The sequence below is a fragment of the Hyla sarda genome, chromosome 2, assembly GCF_029499605.1.
Source record: "Hyla sarda isolate aHylSar1 chromosome 2, aHylSar1.hap1, whole genome shotgun sequence".
Taxonomy (NCBI): Eukaryota; Metazoa; Chordata; class Amphibia; order Anura; family Hylidae; genus Hyla; species Hyla sarda.
Window position 1 is genome coordinate 125,126,470 of NC_079190.1, and position 20,219 is coordinate 125,146,688.

The window sequence follows — 20,219 nt, forward strand, 5'->3', positions numbered from 1 at the left end:
CCGGGGAGGAGCGGGGACCCGGAGCGCTCGGCGTAACAACACCATTAATGACCCACCGCCAAACCGGTCATGCTGGAGGATGTTGCAGGCAGCAGAACTTTCTCCACGGTGTCTCCAGACTCTGTCACATGTGCTCAGTGTGAACCTGCTTTTATCTGTGAAGAGCACAGGGCACCAGTGGCAATTTTGCCAATCTTGGTGTTCTCTGGCAAATGCGAAACGTCCTGCATGGTGTTGAGCTGTAAGCACAACCCCCACCTGTGGACGTCGTGCCATCATATCATACATACGTTTTAGTGGACACATGCACATTTGTGGCCTGCTGGAGGTCATCTTGCAGGGCTCTGGCAGTGCTACTCCTGCTCCTCCTTGCACAAAAGTGGAGGTAGCGGTCCTGCTGCTGGATTGTTGCCCTCCTATGGCCTCCTCCACATCTCCTGATGTACTGGCCTGTCTCCTGGTAGTGCCTCCATGCTCTGTACACTATGCTGACAGACACAGAAAACCTTCTTGCCACAGCTCGCATTGATGTGCCATCCTGGATGAGCTGCACTACCTGAGCCCCTTGTGTGGGTTGTACACTCCATCTCATGCTCCCACTAGAGTGAAAGCACTGCCAGCATTCAAAAGTGACCAAAACATCAGCCAGGAAGCATAGGAACTGAAAAGCGGTCATCACCTGTAAAACCACTCCTTTATTGGGGGTGTCTTGCCTATAATTTTCACCTGTTGTCTGTTCCATTTGCACAACAGCATGTGAAATTGATTGTCAATCAGTGTTGCTTCTTGAGTGGACAGTGTGATTTCACAGAAGTGTCATTGACTTGGAGTTACATTGTGTTGTTTCCATAAAGTGTTTCAATAAAGTGTTCTCTTTATTTCTTTGAGCAGTGTATTTTTGGAGATCATAGGGTTCCCAGCAGTTAGATTCCCCAACAATCAGACACAACTGGCACCAATTTTTATTGTATAGATGCTTCCATCACCATTCCACCTGTTCCAGGATTTTTGTATTCAAGGATTTTTGTATTCCAGAATACAAACATGTTGGTAAAGAGTATGAAAGATTCTGCTACCAATGGGAAGGTTTTTTGATGTATTTTGATTGATCCTTCTTACAGCAGATATTTATTTTTCTATAAAGAAGCCTTTAACTAGATTGTGATGTTTTTATCATAGCATAAACCTTCATCACCACTGTCAACAAAAATGCCAATTTCAGTATTACTTTATGTATCTGTAAATAATAATATATTTTCCCTTTGATCTAAATGTTTTTACATTTAATTGCTAGAAGATATATTGCTGCGGAAAAGGACAATGTACATTCCGTAATGAGGATTGTTGATAAAAAGCGAAAATGTATTTTTTATTTTAAAGGGAGACAGAAACAAATGATTTTCAGATGCACATTTTCATGGCGCATAGAATATTACCATTATTAGACACCACTGACAAATATTAAATAATAATATAAAAATATATAAAAGAAATAAAAGAAGACAAAACTGCTATCGTATTATGTATCACAGCAATAAAGGTTAGCTTTAATCCATGTTTGCCTTTTAACAAATAGCCTGCTTAGCAGAAGTATATCTTCAACAAATTCAATGCTGTAGAGCCTGAACATTCACAAGATTTATGTACAGAGTGGCTGAAAGCACTTGTGTCTTCAAATTCTTACAGGATAATCATAAGACCTTGGCCGTAGGTAATCCTATTTGTTGCATTGGGTATATAGCTATGGGCCAGCAATCTGTGCAGCTAAAACCTAAATCTTGCTTTTTCTATTTCTCTACAGGAACAAAGAATAACAATGGGATCAGAAGTTCAGTCACATTGTAAATTGTTTCTATAAGGCTTATTTTCTAATTATTACACCGAATCAGGGACATGCCTTCTTACCATACCATTCTGTATAGCTGCAAAATAGAATGACTACGGCACTATGGTACACAGAAGTTGACAGAAGTAAATAGACATAAGGGAGACATCATTATGAGGAGCATGTGGAACATTGGGGTGCTGCAATACCCCCCCTAGAAGTAGGGACATATGGCTATATTTAAAGTCCAATGCTTAGAGAAATGCCTTGTGGATGGGTGGGGGGGGGGGGTCAGAGCTATCAGGCACTGACCACATTAACCCACATGTCCTGAAATCATGAAAAGTATTTATCTGAACAATATCATAAATAATAAAAAATTGCCATCTATGTAAAATATTCAATCGCTCTGGCTTCAAGGAGAACGCCGGCTCCACGTGGCGCAGGATACAAAAGGAATGGAGATCAGATAAAATCGAGGTAGTTTATTTCCTAAGATGCAACACGTTTCGCTGCAGGAAAGCAGCTTCATTAGGCATCTGACAGAGCATTGGACAGAGGAACACATCTTGCTGCATTCCCCCATCCGATGTTCAGAAACAGCTGGATGCTATACAACTGATGACAACTAATGCATGATGCATCAGTTGTGCATCAGTTGCATCGAAATTCAGGCTGGGTTTACATATCCCGGACGCCGGACATATATAATCCCAGCCTAAAACAATTTATATGGGTGAACTGCAGTATCAAGAAAGTTTTTCAGGTATTTAGTTGCCTTGTACCTCCCTGAAGAAGCCTGTGTGGCAAAATGGCATTGGAGTCCGGCACTGCTCATCTTTTAAGGCTTGGTTCACATATGTCTGGCATCCAGCATAGATAATCTCAATCCGGCGTTCATTGTTTCTGTGTCTGCACCCGTATTCATGGGGAACCCTGTCCTCCCTACCTACAATGGAGACCCCTTCACCCTGAGGGATTTCAAAGAAAGGATCCAGAGTTTGTTTTTCTTTTACTCTTTCCCTCCTATACAACAGGTGCAATTGCTCACAGGACAACTACAATTAAATTGGAACGCGGAGCGACATTGGGAAATGGTGCAGTAAATGTGCTGTTTGTAATGTCACCAAGAACGTGCGCAAGGACGCAAGAGCACCCCTCTATTCCATCCAGAGTGAAAGGCCTAACCAGTTGGTCACGCTAGACCATGCCAAGTTGTCTCCTGCCCTGTCTGGGTACACATGCTCTCACCATGGTGGATCACTACTCTAAATGGGTTGTGATTGTCCCCGTCAAAGATCTTACAGCCAAGACAGCGGCCCAGATGTTCTACTCCAATTAGGTGCAAACCCTTGGGTGTCCGGAGTCTGTCCTAATGGACCAGGGAATGGCCTACAAGACCCAACTCTTCCAAGAGCTGTTTCAATTCCATGCCTGCAAGAAACTCCAGACTAATGCTTATCACCCCCAGGGGAAAGGGCTCTGTAAGCGCATCAACCAAGCATCTGTTTCAAGACAAGAAGAGTGGCCCCGACTGCTGCCCGAACTATCGGAGATCTATAATAACACAGTCCACTGTTCCATGGGGTACACCCCTTTTTACTTGATGATGGGGCGCCATGGACAAATGCCTAAAGACTGAACATTTGGGCACCAAGCTCTGTTCAACAACTCTCCGCAACTGTAAAGTTATGTACCACACATAGTCAGTTCACATATGGTAAAAGTAGTCAACACATATGCAAATAGTTAAGATAGGACTGTAACATTATTTGTCATCCCAGTCCACAAGTTCTAAATATATACAGTTGTATGTCTAATGTTTTTTCTCCTGTCCACGTGTACAGGGAACTCGGTAGATAGCCTCTGGCAGCCCAATCCATGAATCTATGTATATTGAAATGTATATTGTTGTCTTGAGTGTCTTCAGAAAGCAGTTACAAAGTCAAAATTAACCCCATATGTTTAAAGAGCATGTATGGACATTCACCATGCCACATGGACTCATCCTTATCTTGTTTCGTAATCCAGTCCTGAGAAGGACATTGTGCATAAATGACCCAGGTACTGTCACTAGGCCTCAGTGGCCACTTCAGTCTTCCGCCCTCCAGGACTGGGCATTAAGGATGACTTTAATTAAGAGAGGGAGTTTATGGTGGTCCAGTACGTGAGGTGTTATCCCGTATTCCTGCTGTCCTGTCAGGCAGCCTCCTTCAGTGTCCCCAAGGCCCCCTGCACTTGTTTTCATATTGTAAATATGTTTTACCATGTAAAGTTTTATAAAATGTAATGTTGCTTTATAGTGATACCAGGAGTTATACCATGTGACATGTCATGTGATTGTTTCCCAGGAGGTACCAGTGATCAGGTGATCCCAAGAGTAACCTATGGGCTCCCTGCTAGTCTCCCCCATATAAGCCCTGGGTGGAGCTAGTTTTTCTCTCTTGGCTCTTTGAGCTCTGCTCTTCTGCTAAGCTGAGGTCCAGTACAGTCGTGCCTAGTGTGTGTGTCCAGAGTGTTCGAGACCTCAAAGTCAAGTCCTGCAGCCACCATCAAGCCAAGTAAGCTAAAGTCACAGCTTTATGAGGACTAAAGGGCTTATTAAAAGAGCAGATCTGATGCTCGTATAGGACATGCCTTGTTATTTACATAGCTTTTCTGCTATTTCTACTAAATATAAACAACAGGATACTATTGTTTCCCTTTTGTATCAACTCTGTAGAGTGTTGTCAGCAGGAACGTCAGTCCTCTTGTTTGCATTGTTAGTTCATTACTATGTAATATGTCACTGCATCTGAATATATATATATATATATATATATATATATATATATATACAGTCATGGCCGTAAATGGCACCCCTGAAATTTTTCAAGAAAATGAATTATTTCTCTCAAAAACTGATTGCAGTAACACATGCTTTGCTATACACCTGTTTATTCACTTTGTGTGTATTGGAACAAAATCAAAAAAGGGAGGGAAAAAGCAAATTGAACATAATGTCACACCAAACTCCAAAAATGGTCTGGACAAAATTATTGGCACCCTTTCAAAATAGTGGAAAAATAAGATTGTGTCAAGCATGTGATGCCCCTTTAAACTCACCTGGGTCAAGTAACAGGTGTGGGCAATATAAAAATCACACATGAAAGCAAGTAAAAAGGAGAGAAGTTCCCTTAGTCTTTGCATTGCGTGTCTGACTTGAGAACCAAAATTGTGGAAAAATATCAACATTCTCAAGGTTACAAGTCCATCTCCAGAGATCTGCATTTGCCTTTGTCCACAGTGCACAACATTATGAAGAAGTTTGCAACCCATGGCACTGTAGCTAATCTTCCTGGGCGTGGACAGAAGAGAAAATTGTATCAAAGGTGTGAACGCAGGATAGTCTGGATGGTGGATAAGCAGCTCCAAGATATTCAAGCTGCCCTGCAGGCTCAGGGAGCATCAGTGTCAGCGCAAACTATTCGTCGACATTTAAATGAGATGAAACGCTATGGCAGGAGACCCAGGAGGACCCGACTGCTGACACAGATATAAAAAAGCAAGACTACATATTGCCAAAAGGAACTTGAGTAAGCCAAAATCCTTCTGGGAAAACGTTTTTTGGACAGATGAGACCAAGATAGAGCTCTTTGGAAAAGCACATCATTCTACTGTTTACCGAAAACGGAATAAGGCCTACAAAGAAAAGAACACCGTACCTACAGTGAAATATAGTGGAGGTTCAATGATGCTCTGGGGTTGTTTTGCTGCCTCTGGCCCTGGATGCCTTGAATGTGTGTAAGGCATCATGAAATCTGAGGATTACCAATGGATTTTGGGCGCATTATACAGCCCAGTGTCAGAAAGCTGGGTTTGCGGATCTTGGGTCTTCCAGCAGGACAATGACCCCAAACATACATCAAAAAGCACCCAGAAATGGATGGCAACAAAGCGCTGGAGAGTTCTAAAGTGGCCAACAAGAAGTCCAGATCTAAATCCCAATGAACATCTGTGGAGAGATCTTAAAATTGCTGTTGGGAAAAGGCGCCCTTCCAATAAGAGAGACCTGGAGCAGTTTTCAAAGGAAGAGTGGTCCAACATTCCAGCTGAGAGGTGTAAGAAGCTTATTGATGGTTATAGGAAGCGACTGATTTCAGTTATTTTTTCCAAAGGGTGTGCAACCAAATATTAAGTTAAGGGTGCCAATAGTTTTGTCGAGACCACTTTTGGAGTTTGGTGTGACATTATGTCCAATTAGCCTTTTTTCCTCCCTTTTTTGGTTTATTTCAAATACACACAAAGGGAATAAACATGTGTATAGCAAAACATGTGTTACAGCAATCCTTTTCTGAGAGAAATACTTCATTTTTACTTGAAAAAATTCAGTGGTGCCAACATTTACGGCCGTGACTGTATATATATATATATATATATATATATATATATATATATATATATATACCCCATAACTGTAAAGTGCTAAAAAGATGTTGTCTTTATGTAAATAAAAAGTATTATTATAATTTCTTGCTTTTGAACCTGGCCTAAAAAAGGGGGGATGTTTATAAGCAAAGTTGTCTAAACATGGCAAGTGGGCACAAATTTATAAGAAAATATAATGTAATTTATAATAATCAAGCCTGATGTGTTAGAGGGGTACTCCGGTGGAAAACTTTTTTTTTTTTAATGAACTGGTGCCAGAAAGTTAAACAGATTTGTAAATTACTTCTATAAAAAATGTTTTAATCCTTTCAGTACTTTTTAGCAGCACAGAGGTGTCAGCAGAGAGCACTGTGGACAACACAAAAAAGAAATTAAAAAAGTAAAGAATTTCCTCTGTAGCATACAGCTGCTAAAAAGTACTAAAATAATTAAGATTTTTTTAATAAAAGTCATATACAAATCTGTTTAACTTTCTGGCACTAGTTCATAAAAAAAAAAAAAAAAACTTTTCCACCGTAGTACCCTTTTAAGCCCTGGTTAGTTGGTGAACATTTCTGGTTTGGGCCATCTTACATGTGTGTGCTAAAGGGGTACTTCACTGCCTCAGCGATAGGAACATTTTGTTCTGAACGCTGAGTGCGGGTGATGGGGCTCGTGACATCACGGCCACGCCCCCTCGTAATGTCATGCCCCCTCAATGCAAGTCTATGGGAGGAGCGTGGCGACCATCACGCCCCCTCACACAGACTTGCATTAAGAGGGCGTGAGGTGATGTCATGAGGGGGTGTGGTCATGACGTCACGAGCCCCGGCGACTGCACTCAGCATTCAGAACAAAATGTTCCAAACACTGAGGCAGTGGAGTACCCCTTTAAGTAACAATGCAGAGCAGAAAAACATACAGTAAGCAGTGATCTATACAGATTGCTGCATACTCTATACCTTTAGGACAGAGGTCCTACCGCTCCTGTCTGTGTCTTTCCACAATGAAAAAATGGTTTAGAATTGTAAGAAACATGTTAAAGATGTTACCATGGCCCCCAAATAGGCCCATATGTCAATTGCATTGAGCATCTGTGTGATGGGTGGAAAATAATAAGTCTTATCCATGGACCCATCAGAACCTCTGTTGCTAACGTCTTGGTGCCAGATACCACAGGACACATTCCAAGGTTTTGTAGAGTCCAGAGCTGTTTTGGCTGCACAAGGGAGGCTAACATAATGTAAGGTAGTTGGATTTAATATTGTAACAATTTTATTATGCTGTACTCGCATGTAGCTAGTTACTAAAATAGTACCTGCTAGTTAGTAACCAAAATAAAAAGCCAAACAAAATAGAAACATAACATTCACAAAGAGTAATATCCCCAATGGATAGAAAAAAATAGATTAGATCCATCTAGAGAGTCATTTATGCTCTCCAGGGTTGTATCGAATCACTTGTGGTTCCTTGGTGTTTCTTTACCTCCACTACATGTTCTCAAAGTCGAAATGACCTTTGTTAAGTTTAATAAGAACCAAATAAACAACACAACTAGTGCATGTGAAGTGAATTGATGAAAGAACAGCCAGCACTTAGAGAATAATTCAACACTTTCATGGAGGGTGGCAAAATGTGTACCTGCTTCATTTCTAGCTCCCTGGGAAAAGATAGGTTCCCAGCTGTAATGCTTGATTTTTAGAATATTATAGTCGGTGGTATATATCATATTTAATCTGCAGGTGAAGCAGAGACAAGACACCGCTGTATGCAGAAAATAGCATTGCACTGCCCTTCTATACTACAGTATGTATAGAGATATAGACGGCATTGTCTCATACTGTTTGCTGAAGGAAACATATCTTTGTACTGTTGTGCATATGATAGAAAATGAAAAGCTTGTGATTTATAATCTTTCCTGAGGACTCTCATTTCTGTATTGGTCTGCTCATGTCTGGATCTGAAATTTGTCGTAAGGAAGAGAATTTCCGTTAAAGCTGAGTGCGATAGACAGGTACTTTCTTACATGTATAGTTATGCTCAAAAGTTTGCATACGCTTGGACAATTGGTAACATATGAACCATTTTTAATCCCTTAAAGGGGTATTCCAGGCCAAAACTTTTTTTTTTTTTTATATATATATATATATCAACTGGCTCCGGAAAGTTAAACAGATTTGTAAATTACGTCTATTAAAAGATCTTAATCCTTCCAATAGTTATTAGCTTCTGAAGTTGAGTTGTTGTTTTCTGTCTAACTGCTCTCTGATGACTCACGTCTTTGATGACTCACGTGACATCATCATTGAGCAGTTAGACAGAAAATTTCAGATGCTAATAACTATTGGAAGGATTAAGATGTTTTAATAGAAGTAATTTACAAATCTGTTTAACTTTCCGGAGCCAGTTGATAAATATAAAAAAGGGTTTTGCCTGGAATACCCCTTTAAAGGGGTACTCTGCCCCTAGACATCTTATCCCCTATCTGCCGCTGGGGACCCCCACAATCTCCCTGCTGCACCCAGTGTTTTTTTTGTGTCGGGTGCAGTGCCGGAGGCTTGTGATGTCACGGTCACGCCCCGCTCGTTACATCATGGCCATGCCCCCTCAATGCAAGTCTATGGGAGAGGACATGACAAACATCACGTCCCCTCCTATAGACTTGCATTGTGGGGACGTGGCCATGATGTCATGAGCGGGGCGTGGCCATGACATCATGAGAATCTGCCCTGCATTGCTAGTCATCGGGCCGGCAGTTAGCGAAGTTCGCTCCATGCACAGGATGTTTGGGGTACCGCAGTGAAGGTCCCGGAGGTCCCCAGCGGTGGGACCCCCACAATCAGACATCTTATCCCCTATCCTTTGGATTAGGGATAAGATGTGTAGGGGTGGAGTACCCCTTTAAGAATGCCGGAGGTATATATGTGTCCTGTGTCCGCTCCCACTGTATAAAGCGCGCTCAGGAGCTGAAGCCCACTTCATACCTATTGGGTCCCAGTTGCTATCAGCAACCAAGATCCATAGCTAATGCTGGACATTATCAGGCCGATGTCCGGCATTAACCTTTTAGATGCCGCGATCAAAGTTGATTGTGGCATCTAAAAATCATCTGCCGGTAGCATCTGGATCGGGACCACAGCAGAGCTGAGTGCAAGTCATAGCCGGGACCCATGATTAATGCCAGCCATCACCTATCCTGGTGGTGTCCGGCATTAACTCTCTAGATGCCGCTGATTCTAAAATGTAAAAATGCTGTTGAATCCAGGCAGTTCAGTAGGGCTGATCGGGACACCTGTGGTGAAATCGCAGGTTCCCAATCAGCTGAGAGGAGGACAGGAGGGCCCTTACCTTTCTCCTCACCCTCTGATTGGCGCTCCAATGCTCCAGAGAGCCATGGCAGACTGGAGCAATGGAGCGCTGCAAATAAGCTGTGAAATTCATAGTATTGATCAGTGTATGCAATCTGAAGATTGCATGTAATAGTCGCCTAAAAATAAAAGAGTAAAAAATAAGTTTAAAAAAGTTAATAAAATGGGAATTAACCTCTTCCATAATAAAAGTCTGAATCATGGCTCTTTTTCAATTTTTTTTTAAATAAAATAATGTAAACAAAAAGTTACATAAAGATATGTGGTGCCGCCGCATGTGTAAATATCCGTACTATAAAAAATGATTAATTAAATTACGCGGTCAATGACATGCATGTTAAAAAAGCAACACATTTTTTAAATGCAGACTTTTGGTCACTTCATGTATCATAAAAAATGAATAAACTGCGATCAAAAAGTCCCATCACAACAAAAACTGGCACCAATGAAAACTACAGATAACGGCGCAAAGAAATGAGCCTGCGTTCACTATCTCCTCCCCCTCACTGACCCCCTGCTGGTGACTTCAGGCTCGGAGCTGAGCACAGGCAGGGAAATTCCATTACAGCTCTGAGCCGGGAAGTTTCAGTGACAGCGGACATATGTTTATTATACGGGAGACCACATCCGGAGCGGCTCGCACCCCTCCTCCCCCCTCCCTCTATACACCACTGACTGTATGTGCCCTGCTCAAAAGTCTGCTTACCCTAAGTTCTTAAAACTGTGTATTGTCCCCTTTAGCATCAATGATAGTGTGCTGTCTTTTGTAATCATGGGGGGGGGGGGGGAATTTATCATTGTTGGTGTAGGTACACATGTGTGGTACACTTTTTTTGTGTGGTAATGTGTAGATGCACAGGGTAAGGAAAATTAGGTGTACTTACACTTAGGCTGCTAAATTTACTTTGGTACACAATATTTATTTTTGGACTCTTTAGGCCCTACTTTGCAACTTTCAATATATATTTACATTTATTTTTTTTATTCATCAAACTTCAGACATATAGCTATGTTATCAATACACCTTCATGATGTATTTTGTAGGCCAAACAGTGCAAAGCATTACTATACAAATGTGAAGTATCGGTCTCTATACATATCATCTGCCTGTGTGACCCCTGACAGCGCAGCCCATGCAATCTTCATCTCCAGCGTGGAGAGTTGGAGGGGCAGGGGCACGCTGGGCAGTACAAATGTTGAGTCAAAAATAACATGCTCAACAAAGTTGCGTGCACAAGTCTCATTCATCAGGAATGGGTTTAGGCACATAACTTCCCTGAGTGTGTTACTGAGTGTGTTCAAGCAAGCCATTTTGTGAAAATTGTCTGGAGCTGAAAAGTGACAAAATAATATGCAACAGAGCCATTTGGAACTTTTTTGGTATATTCCCCCCCCCCATTGTCTATGAGGCTCTGAATTCTTGCAGGTGGTAAAACTGCTCATTCACTTTGGCTTAATGTCTCGTGGTCATGTACAAGACAATTAAGATCTCCCCTGAGCAGAGCCGGACTGGGAACAAAAATAGGCCCAGACATTTTAGACTACGCAGCCCTTTTTTTTTATACAGATTTCATGTTGTCTGTTATATCAATGTCATTTATTATATTGATGAATAATACAGGATGTAACTGTGGAAGTGTTAGAATTGCCACACGGCCCATGAATGACCACGCCAGAGTGTAGCAGCAGCTGTGGCGCTATCCTCTGAGTCTGCTGACTCTTCTCCATTATTCTCCATTCTCCATTAAAGGAGCTTTCCTATTAATAACATAGTTCTAACCTGATGCATTAGGGGAAAAGAAACATATTGCAAATGTACAGGCATTTCTGATAATGTCCTGTTTGAGAGATATACGGTCACTAATCCCCCATGGGCTTTGGTTTGATAACTGTTGGCCCTGGTTACGACCCACTTAGATGGGTCACACATGCTCGGTTCAGCTGCAGTCTCCTTAAGGTAATGGCAGTTGGTCTCCTTTGGATTTCAGCCAATCAGAGAGCAGCACTGCCCAAATAGAACTCTCAGGAGGTAACAGTGTCATATCTGTGATGTCATGATCATTTTCCACTAGAGGGCAGCATGAAGCCTTAATAGCTGTGCACTGCCGATCCTGCTCATTCTTCAACTTAGAGGGAGGAGCAGAGCCAAAGCCAAGAGCGGTATCCAAAGGGGAACAGCATTTTTGTTTTAGTTCACAGTAAAGCAGTGTTTCTGGACATACTTGGAGTTGTAGTTTTGCAACAGTTGGAGGCACACTGCTATGAAGGATAAGTACATGTATAGTAAGATAGAGGAACGACCATTGCTACACAGACTCAAAGTAGAACCTGGAGAACCAGGTTCATACCTATAACTGGTAAGTGTAGCTTTCAGATTTTGTTGCAGTTCCCTGAGCTTGATAAGTTGATGTGTATATATATATATATTTTTTTTTCTTTTGTTTTCATAACTTAGATGTAAGTTACCAGGATGTGGAATTGAGGTGCTTGACCTACAAAGACATAGTCTCCCCTCCCCTCCCAACACACACACTCTTATTTTTATAAAGTTAAAGGGGTACTCCACCCCTAGACATATTATCTTAAATCTTAGGGAATAAGATGTCTGATCGCGGGAGTCCTGCTATTGGGGACCCCCGCAATCTCTCCTGCAGCCCCTCGAGTCATCAGCTGTATGTAGCTAAATTTGCTCCGTGGCTGATGACTCAACAGGGGCCGGCAGTTAGTGATGTCACGGGCCTGCCCCCTGGTGACGTCACCCCCCACCCCCTTAATGCAAGTCTATGGGAGGGGGCGTGACAGGGGCCAAGACCCCTCCCATAGACTTACATTAAGGGGGCAGGGCGTGATGTCACAAAGAAGCAAAGCCGTGACATCATGATACTCTGGCCCCTGTGTCGTGAGTCATCAGCCACGGAGCAAACTTAGCTCCGTACAGCTGATGACTCGGTGGGGGGGGGGGTGGAGGGGGGTGCTGCAGAAGAGAACGATAATAGGGGATAAGATGTCTAGGGGTAGAGTACCCCTTTAACCTCCTTTAGTATGCCCAGAGGAAGGGCAATACAGCAGGCATGTCTGGTCACTCCGAATTAGGCCCCTTTCACACTGACTTTGTGTCCCCTTTTTTTTTTTCCCCTAACAGATGTTACTTTTGACGGGGCACTATGGGAAACAACAGGTTCCAACAGATCCCATGTTAGGGATCCGCTACTTACAGGTAGTTTTGTCGTGGCTAGCGTGCTTGCACTCCATGATCATAAAGTACACTAATGACCTTGTAGTTCAATGAATGTTGCTGAGAAGCGTTAGATCATTGTGCATGTTGTAGATGTGCAACCATATCAGTTTTTTTCTCTATTTAAATGACATTGTGTTTTCTATCCCCCTCAACTTGGTCAGCACTCTGCCCCTCCCCCTCAGCCCAGTACTATATAAACTGGCTGGAAGCTGCATAGGGCCCTATTCTTTCTGGCAGTCTCCGAGTTTTTGACTGGGGGCGCAAAGTAAGTGAGCCTTAACATGTGTTCACTCTGGTGCTGCACTGTGTGGCGTTCATTGCTGCCGCAGTGTCGTGTCTGTGGGGAGGCGCAACGCAGGGTCTGGTTCGGGCAGCTTTAGGGCTTCTCTGCCAGTAGGCCATTCCCTTTGTGGGCACTGGTGTTGCGGCGGCTGTGGTCGCCTGTCAGTGCGGACCATTTCATGTTAGGAAATGTAAGGACCCACTACTTACAAGTGGCCGTGCCGTGGCTAGCGGGCTTGCACTTCATGATCATATAGTTCACCAACGACCTGTTAGTTTAATAAATGTGTCCGTTGGGCACCGTTGTTTTTTGACGGGAGTAGCGGGAGGAAAAAATGTTGCATGATGTATTTTTCCTCCCGCTATTCTCCCCGGGTTCCCGACAGACGTCACACTGTCGTATCACAACAGCCGTGTGAAAGAAGCCTTACAGTGTGCCAGAAGCTTTGAGGCATGTCAGGGCAATGTTAGGCTCATTGTAAATGGGTATTTTTGTGTTGTTGGCACAGTAAAGGCTTCTTTTTAAAGGGGTACTCTGGTGGAAAACATATTTTTTTTAAATCAACTGGTGCCAGAAAGTTAAACAGATTTGTAAATGACTTCTATTAAAAAATCTTTACCCTTCCAGTACTTATTAGCAGCTGTATACTACAGAGGAAATTCTTTTCTTTTTGAATTTCTTTTTTGTCTTGTCCACAGTGCTCTCTGCTGACACTTGATGCCCGTACCAGGTACTGTCCAGAGGAGGAGAAAATCCCCATTGCAAACCTATGCTGCTTTGGACAGTTCCTGACACGGACAGAGGTGTCAGCAAAGAGCACTGCGGACAAGACAAAAAGTAAATTATAATGTCCTCTGTAGCATACAGCTGCAAAAAAGTACTGGTAGGGTAAATATGTTTTAATAGAAGTCATTTACAAATCTGTTTAACTTTCTGGCACCAGTTGATTAAAAAAAAACATTTCCACTGGAGTACCCCTTTAACAACTCCACCATGCAGTTCATTTTTTAATTGTGTTCCTTGAAACAACCACATTATTGTTTTCCAGAGCAGTCTGTGTTTCTCCACAGGTTACCTATGCGTTTTTTAATGTATCTCATACAATTCTTCTGGGAGATGTGACTGATATCTTTCTTGGTCTACCTGACCTTGGCTTGGTATCAAGAGATTCCTTAATTTTCCACTTCTTAATAAGTGATTGAAGTGATTCCACTTCTTGATAAGTGATTGAGCAGCACTCATTGACTATTATACACAGACACTAATTGCAATTTAAAAAAATTATGGAAAATTATCCTTTAATTACCGTTTTAACCTGTGTATGTTACATTGTTTGTCTATAACAAGGGTATGTACACTTTTGATCAGGGCAAAATATTTAAATGGGTATTTACAGGAAAACATTTAATTTTTATTTTATTTTTTTTATAAACTAGCTCCAGAAAGTTAAACAGATTTGTAAATTTCTTCTATTAAAAAATCTTGATCAGCTGCTGAAGTTGAGTTGTTCTTTTTTTCTGACAACAGTGCTCTCTGCTGACACCTCTGCTTGTCTCAGGAACTGTCTAAAGCATTAGAGGTTTGCTATTGGGATTTTCTCCTACTCTGGACAGTTTCTGAGACAAGCCGAGGTGTCAGCAGAGAGCACTGTTGTCAGACAGAAAAGAATAACTCAACTTTAGCAGCTGAAGGATTAAGATTTTTTTATAGAAGTAATTTTCGATTCTGTTTAACTTTCTGGAGCCAGTTGATATAAAAAAAAAGTTTTTCATGGAATGCCCCTTTAACCCCTTGGGGACAGAGCCCATTATGACCTTAAGGATGGGGGCTATTTTTTTTTAAATCTGACCTCTGTCACTTTATGCATTAGTAACTCTGGGATGCTTTTACTTTGATTTAAATTTGATTCCGAGATTGTTTTTTTGTGAAATATTCTACTTTATGGTAGTGGTAAATTTACGTCGATACTTGAATCATTTCTTGGTGAAAAATTGAAAAATTTCGGGAAAAATTGAAAAATTTCGAATTTTTCCAACTTTGAAGCTCTCTGCTTGTAAGGAAAAGGGACATGTCAAATAAATTGCATATTGATTCCCATATACAATATGTTTACTTATTGTTTGCATCATAAAGTTGACAAGTTTTCACTTTTTGAAGACATCAGAGCGCTTCAAAGTATAGCAGCAATTTTCCACGAAAATTTCAAAATCAGAATTTTTCAGGGACCAGTTAAGTTTAGCAGTGAATTTGAGGGTCTTTATGTTGGAAATCCCCTATGATGGACCCCATTATGAAAACTGCACCCTTTCAAAGTATTCAAAATGACATTCAAAATGTTTGTTAACCCTTTAGGCGTTTCACAGGAATAGCAGCAAAATGGAGGAGAAAAATTTTTATCTCAATTTTTTACACTAACATGTTATTGTAGCCCCATTTTTTTTTCATTTTTACCAGGGGTAAAAGGTAAAAAGGACCCCCAAGCATTGTAATTCATTTTCTCTTGAGTAAGGAAATACCTCATATGTGGATGTAAAGTGCTCTGTAGGTGCACTAGAGGGCTCAGAAGGGAAGGAGTGACAATGGAATTTTGGAGAGCGAATTTTGCTGAAATTGTTTTGGGGGGGCATTTCGCATTTAGGAAGCCCCATTATGTCAGAAATTTTTCATTTTCACTAGGGGTAATAGGAACCACCCCCTCACAAAATTTGTAACCCCATTTCTTCTGAGCATGGAAATACTTCATATGTGGATATAAAGTGCTTTGCGGGCGAACTACAATGCTCAGAAGAGAAGGAGCGCCATTGAATTTTGGAGAGAGAATTTGGTTGGAATGGAAGTCGAGGGACATGTGTGTTTACAAAGCCCCCCCGTGGTGCCAGAACTGGCATTAGACAAATCTTTGGAACAGAGGGCTGTATTAATGAAAAATTAAATGTTTCATTTTTACGGACTACAAATCTGTCAGACACCAGTGGGGTGTAAATGCTCACTGCACCCCTTATTACATTACATGAGGGGTTTAGTTTCTAAAATGTTTATTTTTTATTTTTTGCATATATGTCAGAACAACTGTAACTATCAGCCACCTCTGTGCAAATGAACAGTTTAGGCCTCAAATGTACATGGCGCTCTCTCACTCCTGAGCCCTGCTGTGCGCCCGCAGAGCATTTTAAGCCCACATAGGGGGTATTTCCGTACTCAGGAGAAATTGCGTTACAAATTTTGGGTGTCTTTTTCTCCTTTTACCTTTTGTGAAAATGAAAACTATGGGACAACACCAGCATGTTAGTGTAAAAATGTAATTTTTTTACATTAAAATGCTGGTGTAGCCCCTAACTTTAAAAGTAAAGGGTAAAGGAGAAAAATCCCCCCCAAAATTTCTAATGCAATTTCTCTTGAGTACGGAAATACCCCATGTGTGACCCTAAACTGTTGCCTTGAAATACAACAGGGCTCTGAAGTGAGAGAGCGCCAAGCAAATTTGAGACCGGAATTAAGAATTTGCAATGGGGGCGGACCCGGATACAAGGATGGCGCTTGTCTCCACCAAAACCCTAGGGCAGTGTTTCCCAACCAGGATGCCTCCATCTGTTGCAAAACTCCCAGCCTGCCAGGACAGTCATTGGCTGTCCAGCAATACTGGGAATTATTTTCTTGCAACAGCTGGAGGCTCCGTTTAGGAAACACTGCCGTATGAGACGTTTTTCATTTTTATTAGGGGTGGGGGGGTATTTGTATATGTATAGTTTTACTTTTTATTTTGTGTTAGTGTAGTGTTTTTAGGGTATATTCACACAGTCAGGGGTTCACAGTGAGTTTTCCGCTGTGTGAATGTAGCCTGTACATTCACATGGGGGGGGCAAACCTTCAGCTGTTGCAAAACTACAACTCCCAGAAAGCACTGAAAGACCATACATGCTGGGAGTTGCAGTTTCATAACAGCTGGAGGCACATGGATTGGAATCACTGAGTTAGGAAGCAGACTCTAGCTCAGTGTTTCCCAACCAGTGTGTCTACAGCTGTTGTAAAACTACAACTCCCAGCATGCACTGACAGCCGAAAGGCATGCTAGGAGTTGTAGTTATGCAACAACTAGGGAAGAACAGTTTGGAGACCGCTAAGTAGTGGTCTCCAAATTGTAGCCTTCCAGATGTTGCAAAACTACAACTCCAAGCATGCCCAGACTGTCCATGCATGCTGGGAGTTTTGCAACATCTGAAGGGCCAGGTATTGCAGAACTACACCGCCCAGCATCCCTGACTGTTTGGGCATGTTGGTAATTGTAGTTTTGCAACATTTGGAGGGCCACTGTTTAGTTGTCTCCAAACTGTGCCACTCCAGATGTTGCAAAACCACAACTCCCAGCATGCCCAGACAGCGTTTGGCTGTCTGGACATGCTGGGAGTTGTAGTTTTGCAACTTTTCGGTTACAATCAAGAAAATTTACCAGTGATCTTCACTGCAGCCTCCTCCACCGCTGCACTTTCAGGCTGCACTCCTCTTGCTGCCACCCTGTGTCTCTGCTGCCACCGCTCCGGTAGGCCGGCCCTCACCCCCCATGCCGCACTCGTTAACAACCCCCGCCCACTCTGCCCGAACTTCAATCGGTGGGCAGAGAGGGGGAAATGAACTTTGACCCTCCCACCCCCAACTGCCATTCTTATTTTCCGGCCCAAAATCGCCACAAATCGCCGGTGTGAATTGACCGGCGATTTGCCGCGATCGCCGACATAGGGGGGGGAGGTCTCAGGACCCCCCCTAGGCATTGCCACAGGATGCCTGCTGATAGATATCAGCAGTCATCCCGGTCCGATCACCGCCCAGCGAGCGGTGGTGATCGGAAATACGGAGGGCGTATAGGTATGCCCTCTGTTCTTAAGTACACGGATGCGAGGGCGTACATGTACGCCCTTTGTCTCCAACAGGTTAACACCTTCCCGCAGAATGAAGAATTTTTTTTTTGCATGATCAGTCAAATTTTCTAAATTAATCCAACAATTTCTGCCAGGGTATTCAAACTTTTTAGCATAAATCTACTGTATTATCAGCAGTCAGATACCTTCCGGACATCAGTGATTGCGCTGATGTCCGCCATAAACCCCTCAGAAGCCGTGATCATAACTTCTGCAGCAATGCAGCACTTTAAATGGCTAATCTGATCGGCCGTGGCACGGTCACAGGATCAGATCATCCAAGATGGTGGACGAATCATCTGTCTCCATCTGTCCCCCTCCACCAATAAAAATTTTAATTGTCCCTTTTTCCCTTTTTATCCCCAAGAAGTGAAAAAAATAAAAAGAATTAAGAAACATATTAATAAACTATCAAAATATATTGTACATCATTCTGTAAGATGAAAGGTCGGGATGAGCAAATCGAATCTGATGAACATGAATTAGTTAAGAATTTCTGGAAAAATTTGCTTTGCAACAAATCCCAATATCACCGTGATTTGATCGCACAAATCGCTTCATTAAACTCCATTTAGTGCCGTCCAGGCTCCATGGCATCTAAGATGGTGACTCCACATGTCAGGACATGGGGCAAGGAACTCTGAGAAGGTGGGAAGACAGGTAGGCGGGATGACCCTGAATCACATGCAGCATGCAGCCTTTCAGCAGCCAGCCACCCCTGTAATGTCACAGCCCTATATAATCGGCAGCCATTTTGCGGCCAATCACTTCAGCGATTTATTGCAGAGAGAGGAGAGAGAGAGAGAGAGAGAAAGGGACAGACAGCAGTGTGTGTTGCAAAGAAAAGCTTTTTTACTGCAGCGATTCACCTCAAGCCCAAAGTTTTAAGGGCCTAGCTACTGTGAAAGGCCAGCAAACAAGTACACACCTATTGGTGTTGTAGATAAATACTGTTTTCAGCATAGTGGAGTGCATTGTCCTCCCCTCATAAGTGTATACTACGTACGTACATCTACGTGGTGTACCATTTTGTTCCTGTTAAAGTCTTAAGAGCCTAGTGACTGTGAAAGGCCAGCCAAAAGTACACACCTGCTGGTGTTGTAGATAAATACTGTTTTAAGCATAGTGAAGCGCATTGCCCTCCCCTCAATAGTGTATACCACGTACGTACATCTACGTGGTGTACCATTTTGTTCCTGTTAAAGTCTTAAGGGCCTAGTTACTGTGAAAGGCCCGAAAAAAGTACACAACTGCTGGTGTTGTGGACAAATACTGTTTTAAGCGTAGTGGAGCGTATTGTCCTCCCCTCATATACACACTGTGCATGTCCTGACACTTCTCTGCCTGACATACTTAGAGTAGTGGCAGTGGCCTAAATTCATCAGGCGCAGGATGAGGTCGCAGCAGACTAGGGGTGAGTGGCAGCAGGAGTCACAGCGAGAGGCCTGAGCTCCCGGTATCAGCTAGTGGTCGTGTCTCGACCAGCAACCCATCTTCCATCATTGATTGGTTGACTCGGTCATCCACTTCATCACAAGTGACATCTGACACCCCCAGTCAACGGTCGGGAGGTTCCTCAGACACAAACCTCAGTTGGCATGGCCCGGGAGCAGTCCCTGCCCTCCCATTGCCTCTGTCCTATGCTGCTCACTCTCACACAGAAGTATCGTATGCTGCTTGTTCAGCTCCACTATTTAGTGAGAACGATCTACTAGAGGACAGTCAGCAGCTACTGCCTAGCCAAGAAGTGAAGGAGACATCCGCTTCTTCCTCCGCTAGGCGGGCAAGTGGTGATGAGGAGAGTGGCATGGGAGGTGGTGTTGTGAGCGTTCAGGCTCCTAAAGCAGACACTGTTGAGGTACCTGAGGAGGACATCAGTGATGTGCAGACACAACTCAATGATGATGAAGCCAATCGCACTTGGGAGTTGGGTGCAGAAGGGGCTTCATCATCATCAGGAGAAGAGGGTTGCAGGTTGCCCGTGAGGCAGCAGCTGAGCCAGCAAGGTGGTAGCATGGTTGGCAGTCAGCATGGTGGCAGAAGTGGGAAGTCTGGAGCCAAACGTGACCGGGGTAGACCACCTGCTTCGCGGCAGCCTACAATCCCGGGAAGTAGTGGAACAGGGGTTCCTGGAGTTGGTGGCAGTAGCTGTCAATCAGTGCGGACTGTTGGGGGGGAAATCAGC

The 20,219-nt window shown here is 42.9% G+C and overlaps 1 long non-coding RNA gene across 2 annotated transcripts in view; it reads right to left on the reverse strand.

Moving 5' to 3' along the window:
• Positions 1-1,557: 1,557 nt before the first annotated feature.
• LOC130355399 (uncharacterized) overlaps positions 1,558-20,219 on the reverse strand; it is a 37,331-nt gene continuing 18,669 nt past the window's right edge. For both annotated transcript variants that reach the window (XR_008888507.1, XR_008888506.1), the window contains exon 4: positions 1,558-1,795. This is a non-coding gene — a long non-coding RNA (uncharacterized LOC130355399). The remainder of the gene's footprint in view (positions 1,796-20,219) is intronic.